Source organism: Daphnia pulicaria, chromosome 3 (genome assembly GCF_021234035.1).
Source record: "Daphnia pulicaria isolate SC F1-1A chromosome 3, SC_F0-13Bv2, whole genome shotgun sequence".
NCBI lineage: Eukaryota > Metazoa > Arthropoda > Branchiopoda > Diplostraca > Daphniidae > Daphnia > Daphnia pulicaria.
The window spans coordinates 1,510,850-1,536,560 of record NC_060915.1 but is presented as its reverse complement, the minus strand read 5'-3'; the positions used below and the strand labels follow the sequence as shown (position 1 = coordinate 1,536,560).

Sequence of the window (25,711 nt, the reverse complement as noted above, 5' to 3'; positions counted from 1 at the left end):
AAAGTGATAGAAATGTTTGTTCATTGAATTTGGACTCGTAACCATCGCGAATAAAAAAGCGCGATAAACTTTGAAAAACTCTCAATGGAATTGATCCAGAATCATTCTTATAGATGAATTGAACCTATCTCTAAGGCATTGAAATTTTTTATCTACGAATTTGGACTGGTAACCATTGTGATTGAAAAAAAATTTCAGGAAGTTTGTTATTGAAAACAAACTGTTCATCGCCAACGACATCCCGTATTCCCAAGCGGTCACCCTTTCAAGTACTAACGGGACTCGACGTAACTTAACTTCTGGGAGCTGACAAGACCAGGTGCGTTCTACGTGATATGGCCGTTGACATTCAACAATGAAAATTGACCCTCCCAGTCCCAATGGATGAATAGAAAATCACTTCAAAGTGATAGAAATGTTTGTTCATTGAATTTGGACTCGTAACCATCGCGAATAAAAAAGCGCGATAAACTTTGAAAAACTCGCAATGAAATTTATCCAGAATCATTCCTATAGATGAATTGAACCTATCTCTATGCCATTGATATTTTTGATCTACGAATTTGGACTGGTAACCATCGCGAATAAAAAAGCGCGATAAACTTTGAAAAACTCGCAATGAAATTTATCCAGAATCATTCAAATAGATGAATTGAACCTATCTCTATGCCATTGAAATTTTTTATCTAAGAATTTGGACTGGTAACCATCGTGATTGAAAAGAAATTTCAAGAAGTTTGTTATTGAAAACAAACTGTTCATCGCCAACGACATCCCGTATTCCCAAGCGGTCACCCTTTCAAGTACTAACGGGACTCGACGTAACTTAACTTCTGGGAGCTGACAAGACCAGGTGCGTTCTACGTGATATGGCCGTTGACATTCAACAATGAAAATTGACCCTCCCAGTCCCAATGGATGAATAGAAAATCACTTCAAAGTGATAGAAATGTTTGTTCATTGAATTTGGACTCGTAACCATCGCGAATAAAAAAGCGCGATAAACTTTGAAAAACTCGCAATGAAATTTATCCAGAATCATTCCTATAGATGAATTGAACCTATCTCTATGCCATTGATATTTTTGATCTACGAATTTGGACTGGTAACCATCGCGAATAAAAAAGCGCGATAAACTTTGAAAAACTCGCAATGAAATTTATCCAGAATCATTCAAATAGATGAATTGAACCTATCTCTATGCCATTGAAATTTTTTATCTAAGAATTTGGACTGGTAACCATCGTGATTGAAAAGAAATTTCAAGAAGTTTGTTATTGAAAACAAACTGTTCATCGCCAACGACATCCCGTATTCCCAAGCGGTCACCCTTCCAAGTACTAACGGGACTCGACGTAACTTAACTTCTGGGAGCTGACGAGACCAGGTGCGTTCTACGTGATATGGCCGTTGACATTCAAAAATGAAAAATTACCCTCCCATTCCCAATGGATGAATAGAAAATCACTTCAAAGTGATAGAAATGTTTGTTCATTGAATTTGGACTCGTAACCATCGCGAATAAAAAAGCGCGATAAACTTTGAAAAACTCGCAATGAAATTTATCCAGAATCATTCCTATAGATGAATTGAACCTATCTCTATGCCATTGATATTTTTGATCTACGAATTTGGACTGGTAACCATCGCGATTAAAAAACGCGATAAACTTTGAAAAACTCTCAATGGAATTGATCCAGAATCATTCTTATAGATGAATTGAACCTATCTCTAAGGCATTGAAATTTTTTATCTACGAATTTGGACTGGTAACCATCGTGATTGAAAAGAAATTTCAAGAAGTTTGTTATTGAAAACAAACTGTTCATCGCCAACGACATCCCGTATTCCCAAGCGGTCACCCTTTCAAGTACTAACGGGACTCGACGTAACTTAACTTCTGGGAGCTGACAAGACCAGGTGCGTTCTACGTGATATGGCCGTTGACATTCAACAATGAAAATTGACCCTCCCAGTCCCAATGGATGAATAGAAAATCACTTCAAAGTGATAGAAATGTTTGTTCATTGAATTTCGACTCGTAACCATCGCGAATAAAAAAGCGCGATAAACTTGGAAAAACTCGCAATGAAATTTATCCAGAATCATTCCTATAGATGAATTGAACCTATCTCTATGCCATTGATATTTTTGATCTACGAATTTGGACTGGTAACCATCGCGAATAAAAAAGCGCGATAAACTTTGAAAAACTCGCAATGAAATTTATCCAGAATCATTCAAATAGATGAATTGAACCTATCTCTATGCCATTGAAATTTTTTATCTAAGAATTTGGACTGGTAACCATCGTGATTGAAAAGAAATTTCAAGAAGTTTGTTATTGAAAACAAACTGTTCATCGCCAACGACATCCCGTATTCCCAAGCGGTCACCCTTCCAAGTACTAACGGGACTCGACGTAACTTAACTTCTGGGAGCTGACGAGACCAGGTGCGTTCTACGTGATATGGCCGTTGACATTCAAAAATGAAAAATTACCCTCCCATTCCCAATGGATGAATAGAAAATCACTTCAAAGTGATAGAAATGTTTGTTCATTGAATTTGGACTCGTAACCATCGCGAATAAAAAAGCGCGATAAACTTTGAAAAACTCGCAATGAAATTTATCCAGAATCATTCCTATAGATGAATTGAACCTATCTCTATGCCATTGATATTTTTGATCTACGAATTTGGACTGGTAACCATCGCGATTAAAAAACGCGATAAACTTTGAAAAACTCTCAATGGAATTGATCCAGAATCATTCTTATAGATGAATTGAACCTATCTCTAAGGCATTGAAATTTTTTATCTACGAATTTGGACTGGTAACCATCGTGATTGAAAAAAAATTTCAAGAAGTTTGTTATTGAAAACAAACTGTTCATCGCCAACGACATCCCGTATTCCCAAGCGGTCACCCTTCCAAGTACTAACGGGACTCGACGTAACTTAACTTCTGGGAGCTGACGAGACCAGGTGCGTTCTACGTGATATGGCCGTTGACATTCAAATATGAAAATTTACCCTCCCAGTCCCAATGGATGAATAGAAAATCACTTCAAAGTGATAGAAATGTTTGTTCATTGAATTTGGACTCGTAACCATCGCGAATAAAAAAGCGCGATAAACTTTGAAAAACTCTCAATGGAATTGATCCAGAATCATTCTTATAGATGAATTGAACCTATCTCTAAGGCATTGAAATTTTTTATCTACGAATTTGGACTGGTAACCATTGTGATTGAAAAAAAATTTCAGGAAGTTTGTTATTGAAAACAAACTGTTCATCGCCAACGACATCCCGTATTCCCAAGCGGTCACCCTTTCAAGTACTAACGGGACTCGACGTAACTTAACTTCTGGGAGCTGACAAGACCAGGTGCGTTCTACGTGATATGGCCGTTGACATTCAACAATGAAAATTGACCCTCCCAGTCCCAATGGATGAATAGAAAATCACTTCAAAGTGATAGAAATGTTTGTTCATTGAATTTGGACTCGTAACCATCGCGAATAAAAAAGCGCGATAAACTTTGAAAAACTCGCAATGAAATTTATCCAGAATCATTCCTATAGATGAATTGAACCTATCTCTATGCCATTGATATTTTTGATCTACGAATTTGGACTGGTAACCATCGCGAATAAAAAAGCGCGATAAACTTTGAAAAACTCGCAATGAAATTTATCCAGAATCATTCAAATAGATGAATTGAACCTATCTCTATGCCATTGAAATTTTTTATCTAAGAATTTGGACTGGTAACCATCGTGATTGAAAAGAAATTTCAAGAAGTTTGTTATTGAAAACAAACTGTTCATCGCCAACGACATCCCGTATTCCCAAGCGGTCACCCTTTCAAGTACTAACGGGACTCGACGTAACTTAACTTCTGGGAGCTGACAAGACCAGGTGCGTTCTACGTGATATGGCCGTTGACATTCAACAATGAAAATTGACCCTCCCAGTCCCAATGGATGAATAGAAAATCACTTCAAAGTGATAGAAATGTTTGTTCATTGAATTTGGACTCGTAACCATCGCGAATAAAAAAGCGCGATAAACTTTGAAAAACTCGCAATGAAATTTATCCAGAATCATTCCTATAGATGAATTGAACCTATCTCTATGCCATTGATATTTTTGATCTACGAATTTGGACTGGTAACCATCGCGAATAAAAAAGCGCGATAAACTTTGAAAAACTCGCAATGAAATTTATCCAGAATCATTCAAATAGATGAATTGAACCTATCTCTATGCCATTGAAATTTTTTATCTAAGAATTTGGACTGGTAACCATCGTGATTGAAAAGAAATTTCAAGAAGTTTGTTATTGAAAACAAACTGTTCATCGCCAACGACATCCCGTATTCCCAAGCGGTCACCCTTCCAAGTACTAACGGGACTCGACGTAACTTAACTTCTGGGAGCTGACGAGACCAGGTGCGTTCTACGTGATATGGCCGTTGACATTCAAAAATGAAAAATTACCCTCCCATTCCCAATGGATGAATAGAAAATCACTTCAAAGTGATAGAAATGTTTGTTCATTGAATTTGGACTCGTAACCATCGCGAATAAAAAAGCGCGATAAACTTTGAAAAACTCGCAATGAAATTTATCCAGAATCATTCCTATAGATGAATTGAACCTATCTCTATGCCATTGATATTTTTGATCTACGAATTTGGACTGGTAACCATCGCGATTAAAAAACGCGATAAACTTTGAAAAACTCTCAATGGAATTGATCCAGAATCATTCTTATAGATGAATTGAACCTATCTCTAAGGCATTGAAATTTTTTATCTACGAATTTGGACTGGTAACCATTGTGATTGAAAAAAAATTTCAGGAAGTTTGTTATTGAAAACAAACTGTTCATCGCCAACGACATCCCGTATTCCCAAGCGGTCACCCTTTCAAGTACTAACGGGACTCGACGTAACTTAACTTCTGGGAGCTGACAAGACCAGGTGCGTTCTACGTGATATGGCCGTTGACATTCAACAATGAAAATTGACCCTCCCAGTCCCAATGGATGAATAGAAAATCACTTCAAAGTGATAGAAATGTTTGTTCATTGAATTTGGACTCGTAACCATCGCGAATAAAAAAGCGCGATAAACTTTGAAAAACTCGCAATGAAATTTATCCAGAATCATTCCTATAGATGAATTGAACCTATCTCTATGCCATTGATATTTTTGATCTACGAATTTGGACTGGTAACCATCGCGAATAAAAAAGCGCGATAAACTTTGAAAAACTCGCAATGAAATTTATCCAGAATCATTCAAATAGATGAATTGAACCTATCTCTATGCCATTGAAATTTTTTATCTAAGAATTTGGACTGGTAACCATCGTGATTGAAAAGAAATTTCAAGAAGTTTGTTATTGAAAACAAACTGTTCATCGCCAACGACATCCTTTATTCCCAAGCGGTCACCCTTCCAAGTACTAACGGGACTCGACGTAACTTAACTTCTGGGAGCTGACGAGACCAGGTGCGTTCTACGTGATATGGCCGTTGACATTCAAAAATGAAAAATTACCCTCCCATTCCCAATGGATGAATAGAAAATCACTTCAAAGTGATAGAAATGTTTGTTCATTGAATTTGGACTCGTAACCATCGCGAATAAAAAAGCGCGATAAACTTTGAAAAACTCGCAATGAAATTTATCCAGAATCATTCCTATAGATGAATTGAACCTATCTCTATGCCATTGATATTTTTGATCTACGAATTTGGACTGGTAACCATCGCGATTAAAAAACGCGATAAACTTTGAAAAACTCTCAATGGAATTGATCCAGAATCATTCTTATAGATGAATTGAACCTATCTCTAAGGCTTTGAAATTTTTTATCTACGAATTTGGACTGGTAACCATCGTGATTGAAAAAAAATTTCAAGAAGTTTGTTATTGAAAACAAACTGTTCATCGCCAACGACATCCCGTATTCCCAAGCGGTCACCCTTCCAAGTACTAACGGGACTCGACGTAACTTAACTTCTGGGAGCTGACGAGACCAGGTGCGTTCTACGTGATATTGCCGTTGACATTCAAAAATGAAAATTTACCCTCCCAGTCCCAATGGATGAATAGAAAATCACTTCAAAGTGATAGAAATGTTTGTTCATTGAATTTGGACTCGTAACCATCGCGAATAAAAAAGCGCGATAAACTTTGAAAAACTCTCAATGGAATTGATCCAGAATCATTCTTATAGATGAATTGAACCTATCTCTAAGGCATTGAAATTTTTTATCTACGAATTTGGACTGGTAACCATCGTGATTGAAAAAACAATTTCAAGAAATTTGTTATTGAAAACAAACTATTCATCGCCAACGACATCCCGTATTCCCAAGCGGTCACCCTTCCAATTACTAACGGGACTCGACGTAACTTAACTTCTGGGAGCTGACGAGACCAGGTGCGTTCTACGTGATATGGCCGTTGACATTCAAAAATGAAAATTTACCCTCCCAGTCCCAATGGATGAATAGAAAATCACTTCAAAGTGATAGAAATGTTTGTTCATTGAATTTGGACTCGTAACCATCGCGAATAAAAAAGCGCGATAAACTTTGAAAAACTCGCAATGAAATTTATCCAGAATCATTCCTATAGATGAATTGAACCTATCTCTATGCCATTGATATTTTTGATCTACGAATTTGGACTGGTAACCATCGCGAATAAAAAAGCGCGATAAACTTTGAAAAACTCGCAATGAAATTTATCCAGAATCATTCAAATAGATGAATTGAACCTATCTCTATGCCATTGAAATTTTTTATCTAAGAATTTGGACTGGTAACCATCGTGATTGAAAAGAAATTTCAAGAAGTTTGTTATTGAAAACAAACTGTTCATCGCCAACGACATCCCGTATTCCCAAGCGGTCACCCTTCCAAGTACTAACGGGACTCGACGTAACTTAACTTCTGGGAGCTGACGAGACCAGGTGCGTTCTACGTGATATGGCCGTTGACATTCAAAAATGAAAAATTACCCTCCCATTCCCAATGGATGAATAGAAAATCACTTCAAAGTGATAGAAATGTTTGTTCATTGAATTTGGACTCGTAACCATCGCGAATAAAAAAGCGCGATAAACTTTGAAAAACTCGCAATGAAATTTATCCAGAATCATTCCTATAGATGAATTGAACCTATCTCTATGCCATTGATATTTTTGATCTACGAATTTGGACTGGTAACCATCGCGATTAAAAAACGCGATAAACTTTGAAAAACTCTCAATGGAATTGATCCAGAATCATTCTTATAGATGAATTGAACCTATCTCTAAGGCTTTGAAATTTTTTATCTACGAATTTGGACTGGTAACCATCGTGATTGAAAAAAAATTTCAAGAAGTTTGTTATTGAAAACAAACTGTTCATCGCCAACGACATCCCGTATTCCCAAGCGGTCACCCTTCCAAGTACTAACGGGACTCGACGTAACTTAACTTCTGGGAGCTGACGAGACCAGGTGCGTTCTACGTGATATTGCCGTTGACATTCAAAAATGAAAATTTACCCTCCCAGTCCCAATGGATGAATAGAAAATCACTTCAAAGTGATAGAAATGTTTGTTCATTGAATTTGGACTCGTAACCATCGCGAATAAAAAAGCGCGATAAACTTTGAAAAACTCTCAATGGAATTGATCCAGAATCATTCTTATAGATGAATTGAACCTATCTCTAAGGCATTGAAATTTTTTATCTACGAATTTGGACTGGTAACCATCGTGATTGAAAAAACAATTTCAAGAAATTTGTTATTGAAAACAAACTATTCATCGCCAACGACATCCCGTATTCCCAAGCGGTCACCCTTTCAAGTACTAACGGGACTCGACGTAACTTAACTTCTGGGAGCTGACAAGACCAGGTGCGTTCTACGTGATATGGCCGTTGACATTCAACAATGAAAATTGACCCTCCCAGTCCCAATGGATGAATAGAAAATCACTTCAAAGTGATAGAAATGTTTGTTCATTGAATTTGGACTCGTAACCATCGCGAATAAAAAAGCGCGATAAACTTTGAAAAACTCGCAATGAAATTTATCCAGAATCATTCCTATAGATGAATTGAACCTATCTCTATGCCATTGATATTTTTGATCTACGAATTTGGACTGGTAACCATCGCGATTGAAAAACGCGATAAACTTTGAAAAACTCTCAATGGAATTGATCCAGAATCATTCTTATAGATGAATTGAACCTATCTCTAAGGCATTGAAATTTTTTATCTACGAATTTGGACTGGTAACCATCGTGATTGAAAAAAAATTTCAAGAAGTTTGTTATTGAAAACAAACTGTTCATCGCCAACGACATCCCGTATTCCCAAGCGGTCACCCTTCCAAGTACTAACGGGACTCGACGTAACTTAACTTCTGGGAGCTGACGAGACCAGGTGCGTTCTACGTGATATGGCCGTTGACATTCAAAAATGAAAATTTACCCTCCCAGTCCCAATGGATGAATAGAAAATCACTTCAAAGTGATAGAAATGTTTGTTCATTGAATTTGGACTCGTAACCATCGCGAATAAAAAAGCGCGATAAGCTTTGAAAAACTCGCAATGAAATTTATCCAGAATCATTCAAATAGATGAATTGAACCTATCTCTATGCCATTGAAATTTTTTATCTAAGAATTTGGACTGGTAACCATCGTGATTGAAAAGAAATTTCAAGAAGTTTGTTATTGAAAACAAACTGTTCATCGCCAACGACATCCCGTATTCCCAAGCGGTCACCCTTCCAAGTACTAACGGGACTCGACGTAACTTAACTTCTGGGAGCTGACGAGACCAGGTGCGTTCTACGTGATATGGCCGTTGACATTCAAAAATGAAAAATTACCCTCCCATTCCCAATGGATGAATAGAAAATCACTTCAAAGTGATAGAAATGTTTGTTCATTGAATTTGGACTCGTAACCATCGCGAATAAAAAAGCGCGATAAACTTTGAAAAACTCGCAATGAAATTTATCCAGAATCATTCCTATAGATGAATTGAACCTATCTCTATGCCATTGATATTTTTGATCTACGAATTTGGACTGGTAACCATCGCGATTAAAAAACGCGATAAACTTTGAAAAACTCTCAATGGAATTGATCCAGAATCATTCTTATAGATGAATTGAACCTATCTCTAAGGCATTGAAATTTTTTATCTACGAATTTGGACTGGTAACCATTGTGATTGAAAAAAATTTCAGGAAGTTTGTTATTGAAAACAAACTGTTCATCGCCAACGACATCCCGTATTCCCAAGCGGTCACCCTTTCAAGTACTAACGGGACTCGACGTAACTTAACTTCTGGGAGCTGACAAGACCAGGTGCGTTCTACGTGATATGGCCGTTGACATTCAACAATGAAAATTGACCCTCCCAGTCCCAATGGATGAATAGAAAATCACTTCAAAGTGATAGAAATGTTTGTTCATTGAATTTGGACTCGTAACCATCGCGAATAAAAAAGCGCGATAAACTTTGAAAAACTCGCAATGAAATTTATCCAGAATCATTCCTATAGATGAATTGAACCTATCTCTATGCCATTGATATTTTTGATCTACGAATTTGGACTGGTAACCATCGCGAATAAAAAAGCGCGATAAACTTTGAAAAACTCGCAATGAAATTTATCCAGAATCATTCAAATAGATGAATTGAACCTATCTCTATGCCATTGAAATTTTTTATCTAAGAATTTGGACTGGTAACCATCGTGATTGAAAAGAAATTTCAAGAAGTTTGTTATTGAAAACAAACTGTTCATCGCCAACGACATCCTTTATTCCCAAGCGGTCACCCTTCCAAGTACTAACGGGACTCGACGTAACTTAACTTCTGGGAGCTTACGAGACCAGGTGCGTTCTACGTGATATGGCCGTTGACATTCAAAAATGAAAAATTACCCTCCCATTCCCAATGGATGAATAGAAAATCACTTCAAAGTGATAGAAATGTTTGTTCATTGAATTTGGACTCGTAACCATCGCGAATAAAAAAGCGCGATAAACTTTGAAAAACTCGCAATGAAATTTATCCAGAATCATTCCTATAGATGAATTGAACCTATCTCTATGCCATTGATATTTTTGATCTACGAATTTGGACTGGTAACCATCGCGATTAAAAAACGCGATAAACTTTGAAAAACTCTCAATGGAATTGATCCAGAATCATTCTTATAGATGAATTGAACCTATCTCTAAGGCATTGAAATTTTTTATCTACGAATTTGGACTGGTAACCATTGTGATTGAAAAAAATTTCAGGAAGTTTGTTATTGAAAACAAACTGTTCATCGCCAACGACATCCCGTATTCCCAAGCGGTCACCCTTTCAAGTACTAACGGGACTCGACGTAACTTAACTTCTGGGAGCTTACGAGACCAGGTGCGTTCTACGTGATATGGCCGTTGACATTCAAAAATGAAAAATTACCCTCCCATTCCCAATGGATGAATAGAAAATCACTTCAAAGTGATAGAAATGTTTGTTCATTGAATTTGGACTCGTAACCATCGCGAATAAAAAAGCGCGATAAACTTTGAAAAACTCGCAATGAAATTTATCCAGAATCATTCCTATAGATGAATTGAACCTATCTCTATGCCATTGATATTTTTGATCTACGAATTTGGACTGGTAACCATCGCGATTAAAAAACGCGATAAACTTTGAAAAACTCTCAATGGAATTGATCCAGAATCATTCTTATAGATGAATTGAACCTATCTCTAAGGCTTTGAAATTTTTTATCTACGAATTTGGACTGGTAACCATCGTGATTGAAAAAAAATTTCAAGAAGTTTGTTATTGAAAACAAACTGTTCATCGCCAACGACATCCCGTATTCCCAAGCGGTCACCCTTCCAAGTACTAACGGGACTCGACGTAACTTAACTTCTGGGAGCTGACGAGACCAGGTGCGTTCTACGTGATATGGCCGTTGACATTCAAAAATGAAAATTTACCCTCCCAGTCCCAATGGATGAATAGAAAATCACTTCAAAGTGATAGAAATGTTTGTTCATTGAATTTGGACTCGTAACCATCGCGAATAAAAAAGCGCGATAAACTTTGAAAAACTCGCAATGAAATTTATCCAGAATCATTCCTATAGATGAATTGAACCTATCTCTATGCCATTGATATTTTTGATCTACGAATTTGGACTGGTAACCATCGCGATTAAAAAACGCGATAAACTTTGAAAAACTCTCAATGGAATTGATCCAGAATCATTCTTATAGATGAATTGAACCTATCTCTAAGGCATTGAAATTTTTTATCTACGAATTTGGACTGGTAACCATCGTGATTGAAAAAAAATTTCAAGAAGTTTGTTATTGAAAACAAACTGTTCATCGCCAACGACATCCCGTATTCCCAAGCGGTCACCCTTCCAAGTACTAACGGGACTCGACATAACTTAACTTCTGGGAGCTGACGAGACCAGGTGCGTTCTACGTGATATGGCCGTTGACATTCAATTGTGAAAATTTACCCTCCCAGTCCCAATGGATGAATAGAAAATCACTTCAAAGTGATAGAAATGTTTGTTCATTGAATTTGGACTCGTAACCATCGCGAATAAAAAAGCGCGATAAACTTTGAAAAACTCGCAATGAAATTTATCCAGAATCATTCAAATAGATGAATTGAACCTATCTCTATGCCATTGATATTTTTTATATACGAATTTGGACTGGTAACCATCGCGATTAAAAAACGCGATAAACTTTGAAAAACTCTCAATGGAATTGATCCAGAATCATTCTTATAGATGAATTTAACCTATCTCTAAGGCATTGAAATGTTTTATCTACGAATTTGGACTGGTTACCATCGTGATTGAAAAAAAAAAATTCAAGAAATTTGTTATTGAAAACAAACTATTCATCGCCAACGACATCCCGTATTCCCAAGCGGTCACCCTTCCAAGTACTAACGGGACTCGACGTAAATTAACTTCTGGGAGCTGACGAGACCAGGTGCGTTCTACGTAATATGGCCGTTGACATTCAAAAATGAAAAATTACCCTCCCAGTCCCAATGGATGAATAGAAAATCACTTCAAAGTGATAGAAATGTTTGTTCATTGAATTTGGACTCGTAACCATCGCGAATAAAAAAGCGCGATAAACTTTGAAAAACTCTCAATGGAATTGATCCAGAATCATTCTTATAGATGAATTGAACCTATCTCTAAGGCATTGAAATTTTTTATCTACGAATTTGGACTGGTAACCATCGTGATTGAAAAAAAATTTCAGGAAGTTTGTTATTGAAAACAAACTGTTCATCGCCAACGACATCCCGTATTCCCAAGCGGTCACCCTTTCAAGTACTAACGGGACTCGACGTAACTTAACTTCTGGGAGCTGACAAGACCAGGTGCGTTCTACGTGATATGGCCGTTGACATTCAACAATGAAAATTTACCCTCCCAGTCCCAATGGATGAATAGAAAATCACTTCAAAGTGATAGAAATGTTTGTTCATTGAATTTGGACTCGTAACCATCGCGAATAAAAAAGCGCGATAAACTTTGAAAAACTCGCAATGAAATTTATCCAGAATCATTCCTATAGATGAATTGAACCTATCTCTATGCCATTGATATTTTTGATCTACGAATTTGGACTGGTAACCATCGCGATTAAAAAACGCGATAAACTTTGAAAAACTCTCAATGGAATTGATCCAGAATCATTCTTATAGATGAATTGAACCTATCTCTAAGGCATTGAAATTTTTTATCTACGAATTTGGACTGGTAACCATCGTGATTGAAAAAAAATTTCAGGAAGTTTGTTATTGAAAACAAACTGTTCATCGCCAACGACATCCCGTATTCCCAAGCGGTCACCCTTCCAAGTACTAACGGGACTCGACGTAAATTAACTTCTGGGAGCTGACGAGACCAGGTGCGTTCTACGTAATATGGCCGTTGACATTCAAAAATGAAAAATTACCCTCCCAGTCCCAATGGATGAATAGAAAATCACTTCAAAGTGATAGAAATGTTTGTTCATTGAATTTGGACTCGTAACCATCGCGAATAAAAAAGCGCGATAAACTTTGAAAAACTCTCAATGGAATTGATCCAGAATCATTCTTATAGATGAATTGAACCTATCTCTAAGGCATTGAAATTTTTTATCTACGAATTTGGACTGGTAACCATCGTGATTGAAAAAAAATTTCAGGAAGTTTGTTATTGAAAACAAACTGTTCATCGCCAACGACATCCCGTATTCCCAAGCGGTCACCCTTTCAAGTACTAACGGGACTCGACGTAACTTAACTTCTGGGAGCTGACAAGACCAGGTGCGTTCTACGTGATATGGCCGTTGACATTCAACAATGAAAATTTACCCTCCCAGTCCCAATGGATGAATAGAAAATCACTTCAAAGTGATAGAAATGTTTGTTCATTGAATTTGGACTCGTAACCATCGCGAATAAAAAAGCGCGATAAACTTTGAAAAACTCGCAATGAAATTTATCCAGAATCATTCCTATAGATGAATTGAACCTATCTCTATGCCATTGATATTTTTGATCTACGAATTTGGACTGGTAACCATCGCGATTAAAAAACGCGATAAACTTTGAAAAACTCTCAATGGAATTGATCCAGAATCATTCTTATAGATGAATTGAACCTATCTCTAAGGCATTGAAATTTTTTATCTACGAATTTGGACTGGTAACCATCGTGATTGAAAAAACAATTTCAAGAAATTTGTTATTGAAAACAAACTATTCATCGCCAACGACATCCCGTATTCCCAAGCGGTCACCCTTCCAATTACTAACGGGGCTCGACGTAACTTAACTTCTGGGAGCTGACGAGACCAGGTGCGTTCTACGTGATATGGCCGTTGACATTCAAAAATGAAAAATTACCCTCCCATTCCCAATGGATGAATAGAAAATCACTTCAAAGTGATAGAAATGTTTGTTCATTGAATTTGGACTCGTAACCATCGCGAATAAAAAAGCGCGATAAACTTTGAAAAACTCGCAATGAAATTTATCCAGAATCATTCCTATAGATGAATTGAACCTATCTCTATGCCATTGATATTTTTGATCTACGAATTTGGACTGGTAACCATCGCGATTAAAAAACGCGATAAACTTTGAAAAACTCTCAATGGAATTGATCCAGAATCATTCTTATAGATGAATTGAACCTATCTCTAAGGCTTTGAAATTTTTTATCTACGAATTTGGACTGGTAACCATCGTGATTGAAAAAAAATTTCAAGAAGTTTGTTATTGAAAACAAACTGTTCATCGCCAACGACATCCCGTATTCCCAAGCGGTCACCCTTCCAAGTACTAACGGGACTCGACGTAACTTAACTTCTGGGAGCTGACGAGACCAGGTGCGTTCTACGTGATATGGCCGTTGACATTCAAAAATGAAAATTTACCCTCCCAGTCCCAATGGATGAATAGAAAATCACTTCAAAGTGATAGAAATGTTTGTTCATTGAATTTGGACTCGTAACCATCGCGAATAAAAAAGCGCGATAAACTTTGAAAAACTCGCAATGAAATTTATCCAGAATCATTCCTATAGATGAATTGAACCTATCTCTATGCCATTGATATTTTTGATCTACGAATTTGGACTGGTAACCATCGCGATTAAAAAACGCGATAAACTTTGAAAAACTCTCAATGGAATTGATCCAGAATCATTCTTATAGATGAATTGAACCTATCTCTAAGGCATTGAAATTTTTTATCTACGAATTTGGACTGGTAACCATCGTGATTGAAAAAAAATTTCAAGAAGTTTGTTATTGAAAACAAACTGTTCATCGCCAACGACATCCCGTATTCCCAAGCGGTCACCCTTCCAAGTACTAACGGGACTCGACATAACTTAACTTCTGGGAGCTGACGAGACCAGGTGCGTTCTACGTGATATGGCCGTTGACATTCAATTGTGAAAATTTACCCTCCCAGTCCCAATGGATGAATAGAAAATCACTTCAAAGTGATAGAAATGTTTGTTCATTGAATTTGGACTCGTAACCATCGCGAATAAAAAAGCGCGATAAACTTTGAAAAACTCGCAATGAAATTTATCCAGAATCATTCAAATAGATGAATTGAACCTATCTCTATGCCATTGATATTTTTTATATACGAATTTGGACTGGTAACCATCGCGATTAAAAAACGCGATAAACTTTGAAAAACTCTCAATGGAATTGATCCAGAATCATTCTTATAGATGAATTTAACCTATCTCTAAGGCATTGAAATGTTTTATCTACGAATTTGGACTGGTTACCATCGTGATTGAAAAAAAAAAATTCAAGAAATTTGTTATTGAAAACAAACTATTCATCGCCAACGACATCCCGTATTCCCAAGCGGTCACCCTTCCAAGTACTAACGGGACTCGACGTAAATTAACTTCTGGGAGCTGACGAGACCAGGTGCGTTCTACGTAATATGGCCGTTGACATTCAAAAATGAAAAATTACCCTCCCAGTCCCAATGGATGAATAGAAAATCACTTCAAAGTGATAGAAATGTTTGTTCATTGAATTTGGACTCGTAACCATCGCGAATAAAAAAGCGCGATAAACTTTGAAAAACTCTCAATGGAATTGATCCAGAATCATTCTTATAGATGAATTGAACCTATCTCTAAGGCATTGAAATTTTTTATCTACGAATTTGGACTGGTAACCATCGTGATTGAAAAAAAATTTCAGGAAGTTTGTTATTGAAAACAAACTGTTCATCGCCAACGACATCCCGTATTCCCAAGCGGTCACCCTTTCAAGTACTAACGGGACTCGACGTAACTTAACTTCTGGGAGCTGACAAGACCAGGTGCGTTCTACGTGATATGGCCGTTGACATTCAACAATGAAAATTTACCCTCCCAGTCCCAATGGATGAATAGAAAATCACTTCAAAGTGATAGAAATGTTTGTTCATTGAATTTGGACTCGTAACCATCGCGAATAAAAAAGCGCGATAAACTTTGAAAAACTCGCAATGAAATTTATCCAGAATCATTCCTATAGATGAATTGAACCTATCTCTATGCCATTGATATTTTTGATCTACGAATTTGGACTGGTAACCATCGCGATTAAAAAACGCGATAAACTTTGAAAAACTCTCAATGGAATTGATCCAGAATCATTCTTATAGATGAATTGAACCTATCTCTAAGGCATTGAAATTTTTTATCTACGAATTTGGACTGGTAACCATCGTGATTGAAAAAAAATTTCAGGAAGTTTGTTATTGAAAACAAACTGTTCATCGCCAACGACATCCCGTATTCCCAAGCGGTCACCCTTCCAAGTACTAACGGGACTCGACGTAAATTAACTTCTGGGAGCTGACGAGACCAGGTGCGTTCTACGTAATATGGCCGTTGACATTCAAAAATGAAAAATTACCCTCCCAGTCCCAATGGATGAATAGAAAATCACTTCAAAGTGATAGAAATGTTTGTTCATTGAATTTGGACTCGTAACCATCGCGAATAAAAAAGCGCGATAAACTTTGAAAAACTCTCAATGGAATTGATCCAGAATCATTCTTATAGATGAATTGAACCTATCTCTAAGGCATTGAAATTTTTTATCTACGAATTTGGACTGGTAACCATCGTGATTGAAAAAAAATTTCAGGAAGTTTGTTATTGAAAACAAACTGTTCATCGCCAACGACATCCCGTATTCCCAAGCGGTCACCCTTTCAAGTACTAACGGGACTCGACGTAACTTAACTTCTGGGAGCTGACAAGACCAGGTGCGTTCTACGTGATATGGCCGTTGACATTCAACAATGAAAATTTACCCTCCCAGTCCCAATGGATGAATAGAAAATCACTTCAAAGTGATAGAAATGTTTGTTCATTGAATTTGGACTCGTAACCATCGCGAATAAAAAAGCGCGATAAACTTTGAAAAACTCGCAATGAAATTTATCCAGAATCATTCCTATAGATGAATTGAACCTATCTCTATGCCATTGATATTTTTGATCTACGAATTTGGACTGGTAACCATCGCGATTAAAAAACGCGATAAACTTTGAAAAACTCTCAATGGAATTGATCCAGAATCATTCTTATAGATGAATTGAACCTATCTCTAAGGCATTGAAATTTTTTATCTACGAATTTGGACTGGTAACCATCGTGATTGAAAAAACAATTTCAAGAAATTTGTTATTGAAAACAAACTATTCATCGCCAACGACATCCCGTATTCCCAAGCGGTCACCCTTCCAATTACTAACGGGGCTCGACGTAACTTAACTTCTGGGAGCTGACGAGACCAGGTGCGTTCTACGTGATATGGCCGTTGACATTCAAAAATGAAAAATTACCCTCCCATTCCCAATGGATGAATAGAAAATCACTTCAAAGTGATAGAAATGTTTGTTCATTGAATTTGGACTCGTAACCATCGCGAATAAAAAAGCGCGATAAACTTTGAAAAACTCGCAATGAAATTTATCCAGAATCATTCCTATAGATGAATTGAACCTATCTCTATGCCATTGATATTTTTGATCTACGAATTTGGACTGGTAACCATCGCGATTAAAAAACGCGATAAACTTTGAAAAACTCTCAATGGAATTGATCCAGAATCATTCTTATAGATGAATTGAACCTATCTCTAAGGCTTTGAAATTTTTTATCTACGAATTTGGACTGGTAACCATCGTGATTGAAAAAAAATTTCAAGAAGTTTGTTATTGAAAACAAACTGTTCATCGCCAACGACATCCCGTATTCCCAAGCGGTCACCCTTCCAAGTACTAACGGGACTCGACGTAACTTAACTTCTGGGAGCTGACGAGACCAGGTGCGTTCTACGTGATATGGCCGTTGACATTCAAAAATGAAAATTTACCCTCCCAGTCCCAATGGATGAATAGAAAATCACTTCAAAGTGATAGAAATGTTTGTTCATTGAATTTGGACTCGTAACCATCGCGAATAAAAAAGCGCGATAAACTTTGAAAAACTCTCAATGGAATTGATCCAGAATCATTCTTATAGATGAATTGAACCTATCTCTAAGGCATTGAAATTTTTTATCTACGAATTTGGACTGGTAACCATCGTGATTGAAAAAACAATTTCAAGAAATTTGTTATTGAAAACAAACTATTCATCGCCAACGACATCCCGTATTCCCAAGCGGTCACCCTTCCAATTACTAACGGGACTCGACGTAACTTAACTTCTGGGAGCTGACGAGACCAGGTGCGTTCTACGTGATATGGCCGTTGACATTCAAAAATGAAAATTTACCCTCCCAGTCCCAATGGATGAATAGAAAATCACTTCAAAGTGATAGAAATGTTTGTTCATTGAATTTGGACTCGTAACCATCGCGAATAAAAAAGCGCGATAAACTTTGAAAAACTCGCAATGAAATTTATCCAGAATCATTCCTATAGATGAATTGAACCTATCTCTATGCCATTGATATTTTTGATCTACGAATTTGGACTGGTAACCATCGCGATTAAAAAACGCGATAAACTTTGAAAAACTCTCAATGGAATTGATCCAGAATCATTCTTATAGATGAATTGAACCTATCTCTAAGGCATTGAAATTTTTTATCTACGAATTTGGACTGGTAACCATCGTGATTGAAAAAAAATTTCAGGAAGTTTGTTATTGAAAACAAACTGTTCATCGCCAACGACATCCCGTATTCCCAAGCGGTCACCCTTTCAAGTACTAACGGGACTCGACGTAACTTAACTTCTGGGAGCTGACAAGACCAGGTGCGTTCTACGTGATATGGCCGTTGACATTCAACAATGAAAATTTACCCTCCCAGTCCCAATGGATGAATAGAAAATCACTTCAAAGTGATAGAAATGTTTGTTCATTGAATTTGGACTCGTAACCATCGCGAATAAAAAAGCGCGATAAACTTTGAAAAACTCGCAATGAAATTTATCCAGAATCATTCCTATAGATGAATTGAACCTATCTCTATGCCATTGATATTTTTGATCTACGAATTTGGACTGGTAACCATCGCGATTAAAAAACGCGATAAACTTTGAAAAACTCTCAATGGAATTGATCCAGAATCATTCTTATAGATGAATTGAACCTATCTCTAAGGCATTGAAATTTTTTATCTACGAATTTGGACTGGTAACCATCGTGATTGAAAAAAAATTTCAAGAAGTTTGTTATTGAAAGCAAACTGTTCATCGCCAACGACATCCCGTATTCCCAAGCGGTCACCCTTCCAAGTACTAACGGGACTCGACGTAACTTAACTTCTGGGAGCTGACGAGACCAGGTGCGTTCTACGTGATATGGCCGTTGACATTCAAAAATGAAAATTTACCCTCCCAGTCCCAATGGATGAATAGAAAATCACTTCAAAGTGATAGAAATGTTTGTTCATTGAATTTGGACTCGTAACCATCGCGAATAAAAAAGCGCGATAAACTTTGAAAAACTCTCAATGGAATTGATCCAGAATCATTCTTATAGATGAATTGAACCTATCTCTAAGGCATTGAAATTTTTTATCTACGAATTTGGACTGGTAATTATCGTGATTGAAAAAAAATTTCAAGAAGTTTGTTATTGAAAACAAACTGTTCATCGCCAACGACATCCCGTATTCCCAAGCGGTCACCCTTCCAAGTACTAACGGGACTCGACGTAACTTAACTTCTGGGAGCTGACGAAACCAGGTGCGTTCTACGTGATATGGCCGTTGACATTCAAAAATGAAAATTTACCCTCCCAGTCCCAATGGATGAATAGAAAATCACTTCAAAGTGATAGAAATGTTTGTTCATTGAATTTGGACTCGTAACCATCGCGAATAAAAAAGCGCGATAAACTTTGAAAAACTCGCAATGAAATTTATCCAGAATCATTCCTATAGATGAATTGAACCTATCTCTATGCCATTGATATTTTTGATCTACGAATTTGGACTGGTAACCATCGCGATTAAAAAACGCGATAAACTTTGAAAAACTCTCAATGGAATTGATCCAGAATCATTCTTATAGATGAATTGAACCTATCTCTAAGGCATTGAAATTTTTTATCTACGAATTTGGACTGGTAACCATCGTGATTGAAAAAAAATTTCAAGAAGTTTGTTATTGAAAACAAACTGTTCATCGCCAACGACATCCCGTATTCCCAAGCGGTCACCCTTCCAAGTACTAACGGGACTCGACGTAACTTAACTTCTGGGAGCTGACGAGACCAGGTGCGTTCTACGTGATATGGCCGTTGACATTCAAAAATGAAAATTTACCCTCCTAGTCCCAATGGATGAATAGAAAATCACTTCAAAGTGATAGAAATGTTTGTTCATTGAATTTGGACTCATAACCATCGCGAATAAAAAAGCGCGATAAACTTTGAAAAACTCGCAATGAAATTTATCCAGAATCATTCAAATAGATGAATTGAACCTATCTCTATGCCATTGAAATTTTTTATCTAAGAATTTGGACTGGTAACCATCGTGATTGAAAAAAAATTTCAAGAAGTCTGTTATTGAAAACAAACTGTTCATCGCCAACGACATCCCGTATTCCCAAGCGGTCACCCTTCCAAGTACTAACGGGACTCGACGTAACTTAACTTCTGGGAGCTGACGAGACCAGGTGCGTTCTACGTGATATGGCCGTTGACATTCAAAAATGAAAATTTACCCTCCCAGTCCCAATGGATGAATAGAAAATCACTTCAAAGTGATAGAAATGTTTTTTCATTGAATTTGGACTCGTAACCATCGCGAATAAAAAAGCGCGATAAACTTTGAAAAACTCGCAATGAAATTTATCCAGAATCATTCCTATAGATGAATTGAACCTATCTCTATGCCATTGATATTTTTGATCTACGAATTTGGACTGGTAACCATCGCGATTAAAAAACGCGATAAACTTTGAAAAACTCTCAATGGAATTGATCCAGAATCATTCTTATAGATGAATTGAACCTATCTCTAAGGCATTGAAATTTTTTATCTACGAATTTGGACTGGTAACCATCGTGATTGAAAAAAAATTTCAAGAAGTTTGTTATTGAAAACAAACTGTTCATCGCCAACGACATCCCGTATTCCCAAGCGGTCACCCTTCCAAGTACTAACGGGACTCGACGTAACTTAACTTCTGGGAGCTGACGAAACCAGGTGCGTTCTACGTGATATGGCCGTTGACATTCAAAAATGAAAATTTACCCTCCCAGTCCCAATGGATGAATAGAAAATCACTTCAAAGTGATAGAAATGTTTGTTCATTGAATTTGGACTCGTATCCATCGCGAATAAAAAAGCGCGATAAACTTTGAAAAACTCGCAATGAAATTTATCCAGAATCATTCAAATAGATGAATTGAACCTATCTCTATGCCATTGAAATTTTTTATCTAAGAATTTGGACTGGTAACCATCGTGATTGAAAAAAAATTTCAAGAAGTTTGTTATTGAAAACAAACTGTTCATCGCCAACGACATCCCGTATTCCCAAGCGGTCACCCTTCCAAGTACTAACGGGACTCGACGTAACTTAACTTCTGGGAGCTGACGAGACCAGGTGCGTTCTACGTGATATGGCCGTTGACATTCAAAAATGAAAATTTACCCTCCCAGTCCCAATGGATGAATAGAAAATCACTTCAAAGTGATAGAAATGTTTTTTCATTGAATTTGGACTCGTAACCATCGCGAATAAAAAAGCGCGATAAACTTTGAAAAACTCGCAATGAAATTTATCCAGAATCATTCCTATAGATGAATTGAACCTATCTCTATGCCATTGATATTTTTGATCTACGAATTTGGACTGGTAACCATCGCGATTAAAAAACGCGATAAACTTTGAAAAACTCTCAATGGAATTGATCCAGAATCATTCTTATAGATGAATTGAACCTATCTCTAAGGCATTGAAATTTTTTATCTACGAATTTGGACTGGTAACCATCGTGATTGAAAAAAAATTTCAAGAAGTTTGTTATTGAAAACAAACTGTTCATCGCCAACGACATCCCGTATTCCCAAGCGGTCACCCTTCCAAGTACTAACGGGACTCGACGTAACTTAACTTCTGGGAGCTGACGAAACCAGGTGCGTTCTACGTGATATGGCCGTTGACATTCAAAAATGAAAATTTACCCTCCCAGTCCCAATGGATGAATAGAAAATCACTTCAAAGTGATAGAAATGTTTGTTCATTGAATTTGGACTCGTATCCATCGCGAATAAAAAAGCGCGATAAACTTTGAAAAACTCGCAATGAAATTTATCCAGAATCATTCAAATAGATGAATTGAACCTATCTCTATGCCATTGAAATTTTTTATCTAAGAATTTGGACTGGTAACCATCGTGATTGAAAAAAAATTTCAAGAAGTTTGTTATTGAAAACAAACTGTTCATCGCCAACGACATCCCGTATTCCCAAGCGGTCACCCTTCCAAGTACTAACGGGACTCGACGTAACTTAACTTCTGGGAGCTGACGAGACCAGGTGCGTTCTACGTGATATGGCCGTTGACATTCAAAAATGAAAATTTACCCTCCCAGTCCCAATGGATGAATAGAAAATCACTTCAAAGTGATAGAAATGTTTGTTCATTGAATTTGGACTCGTAACCATCGCGAATAAAAAAGCGCGATAAACTTTGAAAAACTCGCAATGAAATTTATCCAGAATCATTCAAATAGATGAATTGAACCTATCTCTATGCCATTGAAATTTTTTATCTAAGAATTTGGACTGGTAACCATCGTGATTGAAAAAAAATTTCAAGAAGTTTGTTATTGAAAACAAACTGTTCATCGCCAACGACATCCCGTATTCCCAAGCGGTCACCCTTCCAAGTACTAACGGGACGCGACGTAACTTAACTTCTGGGAGCTGACGAGACCAGGTGCGTTCTACGTGATATGGCCGTTGACATTCAAAAATGAAAATTTACCCTCCCAGTCCCAATGGATGAATAGAAAATCACTTCAAAGTGATAGAAATGTTTGTTCATTGAATTTGGACTCATAACCATCGCGAATAAAAAAGCGCGATAAACTTTGAAAAACTCGCAATGAAATTTATCCAGAATCATTCAAATAGATGAATTGAACCTATCTCTATGCCATTGAAATTTTTTATCTAAGAATTTGGACTGGTAACCATCGTGATTGAAAAAAAATTTCAAGAAGTTTGTTATTGAAAACAAACTGTTCATCGCCAACGACATCCCGTATTCCCAAGCGGTCACCCTTCCAAGTACTAACGGGACTCGACGTAACTTAACTTCTGGGAGCTGACGAGACCAGGTGCGTTCTACGTGATATGGCCGTTGACATTCAAAAATGAAAATTTACCCTCCCAGTCCCAATGGATGAATAGAAAATCACTTCAAAGTGATAGAAATGTTTGTTCATTGAATTTGGACTCGTAACCATCGCGAATAAAAAAGCGCGATAAACTTTGAAAAACTCGCAATGAAATTTATCCAGAATCATTCAAATAGATGAATTGAACCTATCTCTATGCCATTGAAATTTTTTATCTAAGAATTTGGACTGGTAACCATCGTGATTGAAAAAAAATTTCAAGAAGTTTGTTATTGAAAACAAACTGTTCATCGCCAACGACATCCCGTATTCCCAAGCGGTCACCCTTCCAAGTACTAACGGGACTCGACGTAACTTAACTTCTGGGAGCTGACGAGACCAGGTGCGTTCTACGTGATATGGCCGTTGACATTCAAAAATGAAAATTTACCCTCCCAGTCCCAATGGATGAATAGAAAATCACTTCAAAGTGATAGAAATGTTTGTTCATTGAATTTGGACTCGTAACCATCGCGAATAAAAAAGCGCGATAAACTTTGAAAAACTCGCAATGAAATTTATCCAGAATCATTCCTATAGATGAATTGAACCTATCTCTATGCCATTGATATTTTTGATCTACGAATTTGGACTGGTAACCATCGCGATTAAAAAACGCGATAAACTTTGAAAAACTCTCAATGGAATTGATCCAGAATCATTCTTATAGATGAATTGAACCTATCTCTAAGGCATTGAAATTTTTTATCTACGAATTTGGACTGGTAACCATCGTGATTGAAAAAAAATTTCAAGAAGTTTGTTATTGAAAACAAACTGTTCATCGCCAACGACATCCCGTATTCCCAAGCGGTCACCCTTCCAAGTACTAACGGGACTCGACGTAACTTAACTTCTGGGAGCTGACGAAACCAGGTGCGTTCTACGTGATATGGCCGTTGACATTCAAAAATGAAAATTTACCCTCCCAGTCCCAATGGATGAATAGAAAATCACTTCAAAGTGATAGAAATGTTTGTTCATTGAATTTGGACTCGTATCCATCGCGAATAAAAAAGCGCGATAAACTTTGAAAAACTCGCAATGAAATTTATCCAGAATCATTCAAATAGATGAATTGAACCTATCTCTATGCCATTGAAATTTTTTATCTAAGAATTTGGACTGGTAACCATCGTGATTGAAAAAAAATTTCAAGAAGTTTGTTATTGAAAACAAACTGTTCATCGCCAACGACATCCCGTATTCCCAAGCGGTCACCCTTCCAAGTACTAACGGGACTCGACGTAACTTAACTTCTGGGAGCTGACGAGACCAGGTGCGTTCTACGTGATATGGCCGTTGACATTCAAAAATGAAAATTTACCCTCCCAGTCCCAATGGATGAATAGAAAATCACTTCAAAGTGATAGAAATGTTTGTTCATTGAATTTGGACTCGTAACCATCGCGAATAAAAAAGCGCGATAAACTTTGAAAAACTCGCAATGAAATTTATCCAGAATCATTCAAATAGATGAATTGAACCTATCTCTATGCCATTGAAATTTTTTATCTAAGAATTTGGACTGGTAACCATCGTGATTGAAAAAAAATTTCAAGAAGTTTGTTATTGAAAACAAACTGTTCATCGCCAACGACATCCCGTATTCCCAAGCGGTCACCCTTCCAAGTACTAACGGGACTCGACGTAACTTAACTTCTGGGAGCTGACGAGACCAGGTGCGTTCTACGTGATATGGCCGTTGACATTCAAAAATGAAAATTTACCCTCCCAGTCCCAATGGATGAATAGAAAATCACTTCAAAGTGATAGAAATGTTTGTTCATTGAATTTGGACTCGTAACCATCGCGAATAAAAAAGCGCGATAAACTTTGAAAAACTCGCAATGAAATTTATCCAGAATCATTCAAATAGATGAATTGAACCTATCTCTATGCCATTGAAATTTTTTATCTAAGAATTTGGACTGGTAACCATCGTGATTGAAAAAAAATTTCAAGAAGTTTGTTATTGAAAACAAACTGTTCATCGCCAACGACATCCCGTATTCCCAAGCGGTCACCCTTCCAAGTACTAACGGGACTCGACGTAACTTAACTTCTGGGAGCTGACGAGACCAGGTGCGTTCTACGTGATATGGCCGTTGACATTCAAAAATGAAAATTTACCCTCCCAGTCCCAATGGATGAATAGAAAATCACTTCAAAGTGATAGAAATGTTTTTTCATTGAATTTGGACTCGTAACCATCG

The 25,711-nt window shown here is 37.1% G+C and overlaps 53 pseudogenes; all 53 read right to left on the bottom strand.

Moving 5' to 3' along the window:
- Positions 1–228: 228 nt before the first annotated feature.
- Positions 229–347, bottom strand: LOC124335647 (annotated as a pseudogene).
- Positions 348–762: 415 nt separating this feature from the next.
- LOC124335646 lies at positions 763–881 on the bottom strand (annotated as a pseudogene).
- Positions 882–1,296: 415 nt separating this feature from the next.
- On the bottom strand, positions 1,297–1,415 carry LOC124331877 (annotated as a pseudogene).
- Positions 1,416–1,829: 414 nt separating this feature from the next.
- On the bottom strand, positions 1,830–1,948 carry LOC124335645 (annotated as a pseudogene).
- Positions 1,949–2,363: 415 nt separating this feature from the next.
- On the bottom strand, positions 2,364–2,482 carry LOC124331876 (annotated as a pseudogene).
- Positions 2,483–2,896: 414 nt separating this feature from the next.
- LOC124331875 lies at positions 2,897–3,015 on the bottom strand (annotated as a pseudogene).
- Positions 3,016–3,299: 284 nt separating this feature from the next.
- Positions 3,300–3,418, bottom strand: LOC124335643 (annotated as a pseudogene).
- Positions 3,419–3,833: 415 nt separating this feature from the next.
- On the bottom strand, positions 3,834–3,952 carry LOC124335642 (annotated as a pseudogene).
- Positions 3,953–4,367: 415 nt separating this feature from the next.
- LOC124331874 lies at positions 4,368–4,486 on the bottom strand (annotated as a pseudogene).
- Positions 4,487–4,900: 414 nt separating this feature from the next.
- On the bottom strand, positions 4,901–5,019 carry LOC124335641 (annotated as a pseudogene).
- Positions 5,020–5,434: 415 nt separating this feature from the next.
- On the bottom strand, positions 5,435–5,553 carry LOC124329781 (annotated as a pseudogene).
- A 414-nt stretch (positions 5,554–5,967) lies between these two features.
- Positions 5,968–6,086, bottom strand: LOC124333893 (annotated as a pseudogene).
- A 285-nt stretch (positions 6,087–6,371) lies between these two features.
- Positions 6,372–6,490, bottom strand: LOC124335290 (annotated as a pseudogene).
- Positions 6,491–6,905: 415 nt separating this feature from the next.
- On the bottom strand, positions 6,906–7,024 carry LOC124331873 (annotated as a pseudogene).
- A 414-nt stretch (positions 7,025–7,438) lies between these two features.
- Positions 7,439–7,557, bottom strand: LOC124333892 (annotated as a pseudogene).
- Positions 7,558–7,842: 285 nt separating this feature from the next.
- LOC124335640 lies at positions 7,843–7,961 on the bottom strand (annotated as a pseudogene).
- A 414-nt stretch (positions 7,962–8,375) lies between these two features.
- On the bottom strand, positions 8,376–8,494 carry LOC124331872 (annotated as a pseudogene).
- A 284-nt stretch (positions 8,495–8,778) lies between these two features.
- LOC124331871 lies at positions 8,779–8,897 on the bottom strand (annotated as a pseudogene).
- Positions 8,898–9,310: 413 nt separating this feature from the next.
- LOC124335639 lies at positions 9,311–9,429 on the bottom strand (annotated as a pseudogene).
- A 415-nt stretch (positions 9,430–9,844) lies between these two features.
- On the bottom strand, positions 9,845–9,963 carry LOC124330050 (annotated as a pseudogene).
- A 413-nt stretch (positions 9,964–10,376) lies between these two features.
- Positions 10,377–10,495, bottom strand: LOC124334931 (annotated as a pseudogene).
- Positions 10,496–10,909: 414 nt separating this feature from the next.
- Positions 10,910–11,028, bottom strand: LOC124331870 (annotated as a pseudogene).
- A 414-nt stretch (positions 11,029–11,442) lies between these two features.
- LOC124333704 lies at positions 11,443–11,561 on the bottom strand (annotated as a pseudogene).
- A 416-nt stretch (positions 11,562–11,977) lies between these two features.
- LOC124335581 lies at positions 11,978–12,096 on the bottom strand (annotated as a pseudogene).
- Positions 12,097–12,380: 284 nt separating this feature from the next.
- LOC124335638 lies at positions 12,381–12,499 on the bottom strand (annotated as a pseudogene).
- A 414-nt stretch (positions 12,500–12,913) lies between these two features.
- Positions 12,914–13,032, bottom strand: LOC124335580 (annotated as a pseudogene).
- Positions 13,033–13,316: 284 nt separating this feature from the next.
- LOC124335637 lies at positions 13,317–13,435 on the bottom strand (annotated as a pseudogene).
- Positions 13,436–13,850: 415 nt separating this feature from the next.
- On the bottom strand, positions 13,851–13,969 carry LOC124330013 (annotated as a pseudogene).
- Positions 13,970–14,383: 414 nt separating this feature from the next.
- On the bottom strand, positions 14,384–14,502 carry LOC124331868 (annotated as a pseudogene).
- Positions 14,503–14,916: 414 nt separating this feature from the next.
- Positions 14,917–15,035, bottom strand: LOC124333703 (annotated as a pseudogene).
- A 416-nt stretch (positions 15,036–15,451) lies between these two features.
- LOC124335579 lies at positions 15,452–15,570 on the bottom strand (annotated as a pseudogene).
- A 284-nt stretch (positions 15,571–15,854) lies between these two features.
- On the bottom strand, positions 15,855–15,973 carry LOC124335636 (annotated as a pseudogene).
- A 414-nt stretch (positions 15,974–16,387) lies between these two features.
- On the bottom strand, positions 16,388–16,506 carry LOC124335578 (annotated as a pseudogene).
- A 284-nt stretch (positions 16,507–16,790) lies between these two features.
- Positions 16,791–16,909, bottom strand: LOC124335635 (annotated as a pseudogene).
- Positions 16,910–17,324: 415 nt separating this feature from the next.
- LOC124330012 lies at positions 17,325–17,443 on the bottom strand (annotated as a pseudogene).
- Positions 17,444–17,857: 414 nt separating this feature from the next.
- Positions 17,858–17,976, bottom strand: LOC124331867 (annotated as a pseudogene).
- Positions 17,977–18,261: 285 nt separating this feature from the next.
- LOC124335289 lies at positions 18,262–18,380 on the bottom strand (annotated as a pseudogene).
- A 414-nt stretch (positions 18,381–18,794) lies between these two features.
- Positions 18,795–18,913, bottom strand: LOC124335634 (annotated as a pseudogene).
- Positions 18,914–19,327: 414 nt separating this feature from the next.
- Positions 19,328–19,446, bottom strand: LOC124331866 (annotated as a pseudogene).
- A 284-nt stretch (positions 19,447–19,730) lies between these two features.
- Positions 19,731–19,849, bottom strand: LOC124334263 (annotated as a pseudogene).
- A 414-nt stretch (positions 19,850–20,263) lies between these two features.
- Positions 20,264–20,382, bottom strand: LOC124331865 (annotated as a pseudogene).
- A 284-nt stretch (positions 20,383–20,666) lies between these two features.
- On the bottom strand, positions 20,667–20,785 carry LOC124331864 (annotated as a pseudogene).
- Positions 20,786–21,199: 414 nt separating this feature from the next.
- LOC124334262 lies at positions 21,200–21,318 on the bottom strand (annotated as a pseudogene).
- A 284-nt stretch (positions 21,319–21,602) lies between these two features.
- LOC124331863 lies at positions 21,603–21,721 on the bottom strand (annotated as a pseudogene).
- A 414-nt stretch (positions 21,722–22,135) lies between these two features.
- On the bottom strand, positions 22,136–22,254 carry LOC124334260 (annotated as a pseudogene).
- A 284-nt stretch (positions 22,255–22,538) lies between these two features.
- LOC124331862 lies at positions 22,539–22,657 on the bottom strand (annotated as a pseudogene).
- A 284-nt stretch (positions 22,658–22,941) lies between these two features.
- Positions 22,942–23,060, bottom strand: LOC124335055 (annotated as a pseudogene).
- A 284-nt stretch (positions 23,061–23,344) lies between these two features.
- On the bottom strand, positions 23,345–23,463 carry LOC124331861 (annotated as a pseudogene).
- A 284-nt stretch (positions 23,464–23,747) lies between these two features.
- On the bottom strand, positions 23,748–23,866 carry LOC124331860 (annotated as a pseudogene).
- Positions 23,867–24,280: 414 nt separating this feature from the next.
- Positions 24,281–24,399, bottom strand: LOC124334259 (annotated as a pseudogene).
- A 284-nt stretch (positions 24,400–24,683) lies between these two features.
- On the bottom strand, positions 24,684–24,802 carry LOC124331858 (annotated as a pseudogene).
- A 284-nt stretch (positions 24,803–25,086) lies between these two features.
- LOC124331856 lies at positions 25,087–25,205 on the bottom strand (annotated as a pseudogene).
- Positions 25,206–25,489: 284 nt separating this feature from the next.
- LOC124331855 lies at positions 25,490–25,608 on the bottom strand (annotated as a pseudogene).
- Positions 25,609–25,711: the final 103 nt, after the last annotated feature.